Source organism: Tursiops truncatus, chromosome 3, assembly GCF_011762595.2.
Source record: "Tursiops truncatus isolate mTurTru1 chromosome 3, mTurTru1.mat.Y, whole genome shotgun sequence".
Taxonomy (NCBI): domain Eukaryota; kingdom Metazoa; phylum Chordata; class Mammalia; order Artiodactyla; family Delphinidae; genus Tursiops; species Tursiops truncatus.
This window is the reverse complement of record NC_047036.1, coordinates 4,379,013-4,388,347: the sequence shown is the minus strand read 5'-3', so window position 1 is coordinate 4,388,347 and position 9,335 is coordinate 4,379,013. Positions and strand designations below refer to the sequence as shown.

Sequence of the window (9,335 nt, the reverse complement as noted above, 5' to 3'; positions counted from 1 at the left end):
AAGATTCATCCATGTTTTCTCATGTTGAAGCACTTCCTTCCTGTTTAAGGCTGGAATTAGTATTCCATTGTATGTATAGAGCACATTTTCTTTACCCATTTATCTCTGGATGAATATTGCAGTTGTTTGTTTTCACATCTCAGCTTCTGTGAATAATGCTGTAATGAACGTGAGAGTGCTAATATCTCTTTGAGATCCTGATTTCAATTCTTTTGGAAAAATACCCAGAAGTAGAATTGCTGGATCATATGGTAGTTCTATTTTTAGTTTTCTGAGGAACCTCCGTACTGTTTTCCACAGTGACTGTACCTATTTACCTTCCCACAAACAGTGCACAACGGTTCTGGTTTCAGGGATAATACCTCAGTACCAGGAGATGGAGTAAAGATTGTGCAGCAGGGCAGGGACACAGACCTAAAACCTCTGACCTTAGTCTAGACTTTTCCTGAGGTCAGCATACAAAGGTAGGGGACAAGGCTAGCAGTTCATCACACACAGAATATACACTCTGCATCCAAAATAGATTCATTTCTCCATCCAAGGGCTGGCAGTGTCCTAAAATCAGTCACCACATGAGGGCTACAGTGCTTTTCCTCTACACAAGGCTGGGGAGGAGGGGACCATGTGGCAGTGACGTACCTGGTGGAAATCACCGCTGAGCTACTTTCAGCCATTTTTAGATCCCAAGGACAGCTGCCAATATGACCAAGGATTCGCGAGCAGCCTAATGACTGTTCTATTACAAAAGGAAAAACAAAGTTAACCCAAATATATGGGCGCTTTTAGTATTTCTCTGTCTTTTTAAAATATTAGAACATTTTAAATATACAAAAAGTAGAAAAATAGATAGAAAACACCCATTTAACATTATTCTGTCAAGAAATATTGACTAGTTACCATAATTATTTAAGTTTTTTTTTAAAAAATCAGTATATTTAATACCAGCTTTTATAACTGCTTTTTGATCCCAATTGTAGAAGTCACTACTGTTCTGAAAATGATATTTATCTTTCATGATATTTAATTTTTTTTATTTTACATTTTCATGTACATAGACGTTAGAGTGGCCTTGTGTGTCATTAAATTTACATGAAGAGCAAATTATTCTAAATTTGTTCTTCTGCAATGTGTTTCTCCATTCCAACAGAACAGAAAAACATTTTTTTTTTCCTTTTTCTTAAAAATTTTTCCCACCCTCTTCCTCCCACTTCTGGTAACCATCAATCTGTTCTCTGGATCTATGAGTTTGTTTTGACAGGGTCTGTTTTTGGTTTTTGTTTCAGATTCCATATATAAGTGAGATTATATAGTGTTTGTCTTTCTCTGTCTGACTTATTTCACTTCGCATAATACCCTTAAGCTCCATCCATATTGTCACAAATGGCAGGAGTTTCTCTTTTTTTATGGCTGAATAATACTCAATTGTGTGTGTGTGTGTGCATACATCACACTCCTTCTTTATCCATTCATCCATTGATGGACATTTAGGTCGTTCTATATCTTGGCTATTGTAAATAACGCTGCGGTGAATATGGGAGTGTAGATACTCTTTTTGAGTTAGTGATTTTGTTTCCTTCGAATAAATAGAATAAATTGCCAGAAATGGAATTGCTGGGTCATATCTTGGTTCTCTTTTTAATTTTTTGAGGAAATTTCATACTGTTTTCCAAAAACAATGCTTTTTCATCCTATGTTTTTAGATAAATCCGCATTGATATTTGTGGATATAATGTATTCATTCTACCTGCTCCATTAAAATTCCATCACAAGGGTGTATCTCAATATTTTTAGCAAATCCCTAATTGATAGAAATTTAGATTGTTTTAAAATATATACTTACCCCTTTTGTCCGACATCTTAGTGAGGCGCAATGGTAACAGCTGCTCTCCCGGCTTCACTGTCACCAAAGGACGACAAGTAGAAGAAAGATGCCAGAAAGTCAGCCAAGAAAGACAAAGACCCAGTTAAAAAAATATGGGGGCAAGGCCGAAAAGAAGAAGTGGTCCAAAGGCAAAGTTCGGGACAAGCTCAATAACCTAGTCTTGTTTGACAAAGCAACATATGACAAACTCTGTAAAGAAATTCTCAACTGTAAGCTTATAACTCCAGCTGTCATCTCTGAGAGGCTGAAGATTCGTGGTTCCCTGGCCAGGGCAGCCCTTCAGGAGCTCCTTAGTACAGGACTTATTAAACTGGCTTCAAAGCACAGAGCTCAAGTAATTTACACCAGAAACACCAAGGATGGAGAGGCCCCAACTTCTGGTGAAGATGAATGAATAAGTCCCACCAACTGTACATTTTGAAAAATAAAACTTTATTAAATCAAAAAAATAAAATATGTACTAATTTGTAATAGCATAACCACAATTTTCTAATATTTACCATACTTCATACATAATACACTTTAATGGGGTGTGTGTATATGTGTGTGTGTGTCTATGCATACACATGCATGCATGTATTTTAAAAGTTTTTAGATATATTTATTTTATTTATCATTTTTTATTTATTCATTACTGAATTTGGTTTTCTAATGTTTTATTTAAATGCTTACATCTATGATCCTTGGTGACTCTTTTCTTTGTCTATACTCTCGTGTTTCATTTAGAACAAGGCTATCCTAGATTTAGAAAAGTTGTTGAGACATTTTCCTGCTCTTTTAGTATTCTGGAACAGTTTGTACATGACAGGAGTTACCTAATTCATGAAGGTTTTGTAAAATTGCCAGTAAAGTCAACTGTCCCTGATACATTTTTGTGGGTAGCCCTGAGAATTAATTCAGGGCCTATATAGGTTTTTTATATCTTCTTGTGTCAGTTTGGGGTTTTAATTTTGGGGTTTTGTGGGGTTTTTGGTCAATGCCATAAAATTTTCTCTTGATATTGGCTTATAATTTTTAAACTCTGCTCTGTCTCTATTATGTCGCCATTTTACTCTTAATATTAATTTACAACTCTCTTTATCTTGATTGATTTTGCCCAAGATTAGTTGATGTTTAAATGTTCTTTGTAAAGCACCAGATTTTTATGGTTGTTGTTGACCTTCTGTAATGTTATTTATTGTATATTTCATTAATTTCTTACCTTTGTTTTATTATTTTTTCTGTCAATTTATTCCACGAATTGTTTTCTCCTAATTTAAGTTCAATACTTGGCTTTTTAATTTTCCATCTTTCTTTTTTTATGATATACAGATTTGAGTCAATCAAGTTCCCTACAGGAACTTCTTAAACTGTACCTTAAAAGTTGCAATATATACATTTCCATTATAGTTTGGTTCCAAATTTCTTAAGTTTCATTTCCTTTTCTGATCCGTGAGATATATAAAACTTTTTTAAATAGTTATTTCTAATGCATAGGTCTTTTATCAGGTTATTATTTATTGATTTTGAATTTTTATATTTGTCACAGAGTCAGAGAATATGTTTTCTGTAATATCAAAAATGTTTCTAGGGCTTCCCTGGTGGTGAAGTGGTTGAGAGTCCACCTGCCAATGCAGGGGACACGAGTTCGTGCCCCGGTCCGGGAAGATCCCACATGCCATGGAGCGGCTGGGCTCGTGAGCCATGGCCGCTGAGCCTGCGCGTCCGGAGACTATGCTCTGCAACGGGAGAGGCCACAACAGTGAGAGGCCCGCGTACTGCAAAAAAAATAAATAAATAAAAATAAATAAAGTTTCTATGTTCAGAAAATGACAGGATTACTGATAGTCAAAAAATTAATTTTCAAAGAGCTTGAAAAATACAAAGCAACTTCAGAATTTTCTAAAGGGTCAACGGAACTTAGAACAAGTCACATCAGATGATGCACAGAACTCATAACAGGACAAAATCCGCCTACACAAGTCATCATCAGGAGCATGAGGACAATGCCATGTTATGGGCAATTTTAAAGCATTGTTCTCAATGTTCCTTTAAACATTTCCAAGGCCATCTGAGAAACTCTGGAAGAAAATACTTCATTGTAGTGCAGCTCCAGCCAAGATAACATTTATCTTGAAGTTCAAAGATTTTAGACTCTGTCCAGTGTTTAATATTCACCATTTAGCAGGGGAAGTACCATCTGGACCACATAAACAGGCAGTGGGTATGGAACTGGGTAGTAGAGTCTCCAAGAGCCCTTATCAGGTAGGTTCTGTGTCACAGTGCACTGCTGTGTGACTGCAGACAGACCCTCTGCTCCCGGGAGAGCAAAGCAAACACAGCAAGGCCACAGTCTAGGACTAGGTGAGGAGGAATATGCGTGATTGGTCACTTAAGGCCAAACCTGAATAAGGACTGTCCACAGAGAAGGGACCTATCCCTCCAGGAAATTTGGGGTCACCTTCTCCCATTTTCAGCACAAATCAGATGCCTTGTGGACAACAAGGAACATTCCTGGACTCTTCCCTAAAACAGGTACAAGAGACATGGTTGACATTATCATAAGGGAAGAAAATGAGACCTGGAAATGGGTAAGAGGCAGGACCATCCATTCTACAGAAGGAAAGAGGAAGGCCTGTGTTTACGATGAACAGTGAGGATATTCTTACCCCAGAAGCACAGATCTATCACTGAGTTAGTCCCTGTGAGCACAGCAATATGTCTTCCCCCTACAGCCCACCCCTGTGCCCACGGGGCACAGCCAGCTATGTGACTGTTTTTGTCTATTGCTCATTAAATAGTGGTTCAGAAAGTAGTTCACGGGATGAAAAAATAAAAGTAAAATAAAAAAAAATAAAAAATAAAATAAAATAAAAGTAAAATAAAAAAAATCATAAAAGTAGGTTGCACAGAGCAGGTTGTATCCACAAGGAAACATTCTCCTGGAAATATCTACATTTTAATTTTTTAATTTAAAGTATAATTTAATATCAGGGGCTGCCTAAGAATTGACCTATGAGAGTATACAAGAGGAGAGAAGGAAATAGCCTTGAAATGAGTTATTGTGACATGAAGCAACATTTCCTTCATTATATCATGTAATATTCCAGCAAAACTGAATGTCTGTACAAGGATCCCTGTTTTTGCGGGAGAATATCATTGCAATTCAGAAAGATCAACGGACTTCTCCCAGGAATGGCCTAGGTGCAAACTCGCTCCCCTGTCTCCAAAAGCCACCATCCCAGGCTGATACCCAAAATTCAGAAAAGTGTGAGCCAAATCTAATACCAAGATGTAGAAAATAAGATCTCCCAAGATTCCTGGCAGTGCTAAGATTTCCCACAGCGATGTGTTGGAGAGAGAAGTTATTTTAAGGGGAGTGTTTCACTCCCACATCCTTTCTCTCCTCCTGGCCTCTGCGTGCTCTGTATGCCTTGCTCACAGCACCCTGCTCACCCCCTCTCCAACCTCTGTCAACCCCCCATGGACTTCCACAGCTGAGAGGCTGCCTTTCTGAGAAACCAGCACTTCCTTGGTGCTTCCATTGCACCCACATGCAGTGAGATGAATGGTGCCCGCACAGAAGATATGCCCACCTGGAACTCCAAACGTTACCCTAATAAGGGTCTTTGCAGATGTAGCTGAGGTAAGGATATTGGGATGAGACCATCCTGGATGGGGGTGACCACTGTGACAAGTGTCCTTATACAAGACAGAAAAGGAAGGCATGGAGAGGGGAAGGCCGTGTGACAACAGAGGCAGAGATTGGACTTATGCATCTACAAGCCATGGAATGGGAATGCTGAGCCTTTACCAGAAGCTGGGCTGATTCTCCCTCATGGCCCTCAGAAGGATCCCCTCTGCCAACACCTTGATCTTGGACTGCTGGCTCCCAGGACTGTGTGAGAATAAATGTCCTTGTTTCCAGCCACCCGGCGTGTAGTCCTTTGTTATGGCAGCCCTAGGATCCCAGGCACCGTGCTCTCCACAGTGTACCTCTTGCCGTCTGGTAACACACAACTCCTTCACATCAGCACTCGAGCCTTCTTCCTGGGCATCTTCCCATAGTTTAGCTCAGTGCATGGCACATCCTAGATGCTCACAAGATGGCCACAGATGGCCACCTTCACTGCCCTGGACTCCATTACATGAAACCTGCAAACCACAAGAGCAGCCTCTCCCATTTATTGTGAACTAATCACATGCTTGGTAGTTTACAGTTCAGTGTCCCACGTCGCTCCTCTCAACAACTCAGGAAAATTATTGCTCTCCCCACTTCACAGATGGGAGAACAGAGAAGCAATGAGGTCAGATACCTGAGCCAGAGTCTCCCAGAGCTATGCCTGTGGAGGGTCTGAGTCACATGAGCCCATTTCCTGACCACGTGGCTCCCCAGCTCGAGCTGTAACTGATGAGAGAGTTAATGAGCTGTGCTAGCCACCTTGTGCTCAACACACGTTCATCGGTCATTTTATCTTTCATGGACTTGTTCAGAGTCTGCCTGATAGGAGATGGATGGGTGCAAGGTCAATGCAATGCACCAGCGGGAGCCAAGAGGAGATGACCAGAAAGGGAGCGATACTGCCCCCTCCTGACACCAACTGCTGATGTCCCTACAGCTGCATTAATCTCTGAAAAGCCACCAGGAATAGGGAACGGATCTGCCCCCTATACAAGGACAATTTGGCCTGCCCTCTCCAAGTCCTTCACACCAGGGAGCAGCTGTCAGCTTCCTGTCCAGGTCTTCCTGCAGAATCCTGCACTCCTTGGAAGAATTTTTCCTTATTGTGAATGTGTCAGACTCTATCTAACATGTACAAATCCCAAGACAACTGACAGGATCCATTGCAGTTAAATCAATACTTTATTCATGGTTTGCACATAATTTGTAGGGGGGCAGGCACCGAAACAAAGCATTAGCCAATTTTTTTTTTTTTAAAGAAGATGTTGGGGGTAGGAGTTTATTAATTAATTTATTTATTTTTGCTGTGTTGGGTCTTTGTTTCTGTGCAAGGGCTTTCTCTAGTTGTGGCAAGTGGGGGCCACTCTTCATCGCGGTGTGAGGGCCTCTCACTATCACGGCCTCTCGTTGTGGAGCACGGGATCCAGACGCGCAGGCTCAGTAGTTGTGGCTTGCAGGCTCTAGAGTGCAGGCTCAGTAGTTGTGGCTCATGGGCCTAGTTGCTCCGCAGCATGTGGGATCCTCCCAGACCAGGGATTGGACCCATGCCCCCTGCATTAGTAGGCAGATTCTCAACCACTGTGCCACTAGGGAAGCCCTAGCCAATATTTTTTATTAGATGATAGCCAGTGTGGTGGGAAATTGTGTTTTAATTCCTCTTTTTTATGAGTTTCTGAGGAGACCAGTCAGATAATGAAGGGCTTGTTCTATCAGGCATGTGCTCCTCCACCTCTCTTGGTTGGTTCACTATTAGATCACCACTCACACATCACTCTCAGTCTCTGCTGGTTGTAAGTGTGTCTTTGGTGGTGCCCCTCAGACTACCGTGCTGTCTGGTGCCCTGAGCTCCCAACAGTGGCTCCAGAAGCAGCAACCACACTGTCCTCCTAATCAAAGAAAAAGATCCAAAAAAATGAATCAGACCAGAGCTGTCACGGGCAGTCTGAGCTCCATGTGGTCATTATTTTTCCCGTTCACTTTCAAAGCACTGACAAATACCTAACTCTTCCAACGCAAAGTCCATTTCAATCCTAGCCACAGACTACAAAACTTCTCATCTCAAATGTACCAGCGAGCATCCTTGTCGACCTTGCTCAGCAGGATCAACAAACAGCTCTGGTGCCAGATTGTCACAACAGATAAATCACCTCCCCACGGGAGCTGACACTTTGGGAAGCTGTGTGAGACAACAGATCAAGCTGCCCTAAAACTTCTCCACACCTGAACGTCTGTCCTGAGTTCCAAACACCCAGGGTTCCTTTGGAATTGATCCGAAGTCCCTTCAAGCCCACTATCCCCAGGGTACGTCACTGTGCACGGCATCCAGTTCTTCTCAAACTTGTAGGGGCTACTCAGGCACAAATATGGGATGAAGACTCTGAATGGGTGATTTGAGTAAATTAGCTTCCCACTCACACTTCCCAGTGAGGGCTGGCAACCAAACTGTCCAAGCAAAGAGCTGCTTCTTTTATATTTTTTAAGTGGAAAGACCCCTGTCAAATGTATATTTCAAGAGCATAATCTATTCCATTTGGATTATTGCTACATTTCTTATCATGAGATTAGCTACTTTTTTTTTTTTACAGTAGGTCCTTGTTGGTTATCTATTTTATATTTTTAAAGGGACTCATTTTTTTAAATTTTTATTTTATATTGGAATACAGTTGATTAACAATGTTGTGTTAGTTTCAGGTGTGCCACAAGGTGATTCAGTTATACATATACATGTATCTATTCTTTTTCAAATTCTTTTCCCATTTAGGTTATTACAGAATATTGAGCAGAGTTCCCTGTGTTATACAGTAGGTCCCTGTTGGTTACCTATTTTAAATAGAGTAGTGTGTACATGTCAATCTTAAACTCCCTAACTATCCCTCCCCTCCCCACCCTTCTTCTCCTTTGATTTTTAGTTCAAATTATCCTCTTCACTTTTCTTAAAACATTCTTTAACCAACAATTCTTCCAGAACAAGACACAGCAAATTAAAGATGTTATTGCTATTTTAGTGGGGACTTTTGTCCTGGTGGTCAGTCTAACCTGATGTGAGAATAGATTCTTGGGTTAGGATTGGAAAGAAGTAGAGAAGGAAATGTGTCTCCTTGACCTTCTATTTCCCCAACCTATGTCCTTTTTCATGCCCTTTCCCTTCATCCACTTTTTTTATTTTAAATCATCACTGTTTCCATTTCCTACTTAATCTTTTCTCAATAAAAGAATCAAATTCTTTTTTTTGAGAAAAAGATAATAGGATTAACTTTTTGACTTCAAGTATTGAATGTTTAAGATGCCACAGGAATGGCCAAACCAATGGCACTTATCCATGTGGGCTTAGCCTCTCCCAAGTGTCCCACCTTGGACCTCCTCCTCTTTTCTCTGATGCCAGATGAGCTCTCGGTCTTTTCATCCCACTTTGGTCCTTGGACACTGGCCTTAGGGCTCTCCCACTCTCCTGGTGAAATCACTCTCCTGAGCTCTGTGGCCATTCCCTGGCCCTGTCACCTGCACACCTGTGATGAAGCCAACACTCAGCTCTGTCTCCATCTTGCTCCTCATTTTTTTTTTTTTTTACCTGGGAAGCATTAGTGTTCTGAATTATTGGCATTCTCAGAGTTCAGGCCAGAGACACCCTGTGGATAAGTCAAAAGAAGTGACCCCTGTTTGAAGAAATTCAAACACCAGCTGGTCAACTCCTGTCCTCTGGGTCCCTTCCTACTTCCCACTCCCACCTCAAGTCACAACCTGCAGGTCCACTCCCAGGGTCAGCCTAAATGGAAGGAATCTGCCTTTCCTATG

General features: G+C 41.1%; 1 pseudogene; it reads left to right on the top strand.

Moving 5' to 3' along the window:
* The first annotated feature begins 1,870 nt into the window (after nt 1–1,870).
* Nucleotides 1,871–2,276, top strand: LOC117311546 (small ribosomal subunit protein eS25-like; annotated as a pseudogene).
* The last annotated feature ends 7,059 nt before the right edge of the window (nt 2,277–9,335 follow it).